We start from the raw sequence: 1,441 nt of genomic DNA, 5'->3' as shown, positions 1-1,441 counted from the left end.
CTGAATCTCTTGAGCAGGACAGTGGGAAAGGCCAAAGGTTCTGAGTCTTGTGTTTCTTAATAAACAGCTTAAAATCAATTTCCCAAAAGACAGCTTCAGGGTGCAAAACTTTGGCTCCCTTCATTACAATAAAATTTAAGGAGGCAAAGGCTGCAAGACGGAAGCTAATTAGGTGACATTTTAATAATTCCAGTGAGATAAGTAAATGGCTTGGAGCAAGTGGCAAGAGTTAGGATTGTAAGAAGTTGTAGATTCTAGGTTTATTTGAAGATGCATTTTTGGCAAACTAAAACTGAAAACAAAATCTCCTCTCAACCCAGAAATCCTCTCCACAAAGGTGGTAAGGAAAAGAAAGTTTTATTATTGAATACGCATTAAGCTAGAATGTGATGCACATCATAAGCATCTGCTTAGAGACTGCAGACAGAAGGACATCTTACCCTTTATTAATATTTAGTAAAGCAGACACAACCCATTATCTTACATGTTCTAAAGACGAACAGTAACTAGTCCTCAAGTGACAGGACTTGACAGCACCATTTGTCACATGCAGTTCATTCTAAATTTACCTGGTAACTGAGGTGACCATCTGTGTTAGCTAATCAGCTTTATCCAGAAGAGAAATAAGATTCTTACATCTTTTATGATAGGAAGCAGTTTTGCAACTTGGAGCAAGGTGTCACTGAAGTCAGACTCCTACCTTCCTACAGAAATGTTTACATTTCAAACAGATGGTTTCAGGTCCTTAAGGAAGACATTCCTGTGTCATAAAAATTGCGATAGGCCTAAATAGTTTTCAAAATTTATTTTGTACATTTTCAAGGAAAGTACTTAAAATTACAGGTTTTCTAAAGGAAATGCTGTAAGAAAAAGGGAGGAGGGCAGGGAGAAAGCTCTTCTTACTTTCAACAGAAAGAATTGAGCCTCTTCTTTTAAGTTCTCATCTGTGTTTACAATAGCTAACAAGCTGTGATGACAGATGACATGTAAAAAGTGAGGGAAGGGAGGCAGTCAAGTTTTAAGCCTGAGACACTGAAAGAAAAAAATTAATTAGATGAAGAAAACTTGAGGAGAAACAGAGTAGGGCAAGTGATATCAAGAATTGAGGTTTTGTTTGGATGTTAAGTTGGAGATGGCTCTTGTACTTCCTAGTTATTATGCTAAGCAGGCAGATAGCTATATAAGTTTCAAATTCAGGGGAAGGATCTGAGTTACAGCTATAATTTTTGGAGTCTCCAATGTACAGGCGGCATTGAAAGTCATGGGACTAAAGCCAATCAATCACTTTATCTATATAGATCCAAAAAGAAGAGATTCAAAACCTGAGCCCTGAAGCATGACAAAGGAAATGATTGGGGGACAAAATGAATCAGCAAAGGATTTGTGAAGAAGGGGTTCATGACATAAAGAAAAAAAAAAACACGTGAACGTACACATGGAA

The sequence above is a fragment of the Hipposideros armiger genome, unplaced genomic scaffold, assembly GCF_001890085.2.
Source record: "Hipposideros armiger isolate ML-2016 unplaced genomic scaffold, ASM189008v1 scaffold_1443, whole genome shotgun sequence".
In the NCBI taxonomy this organism is placed as follows: Eukaryota; Metazoa; Chordata; class Mammalia; order Chiroptera; family Hipposideridae; genus Hipposideros; species Hipposideros armiger.
Note: the sequence above shows the minus strand (reverse complement) of the source record.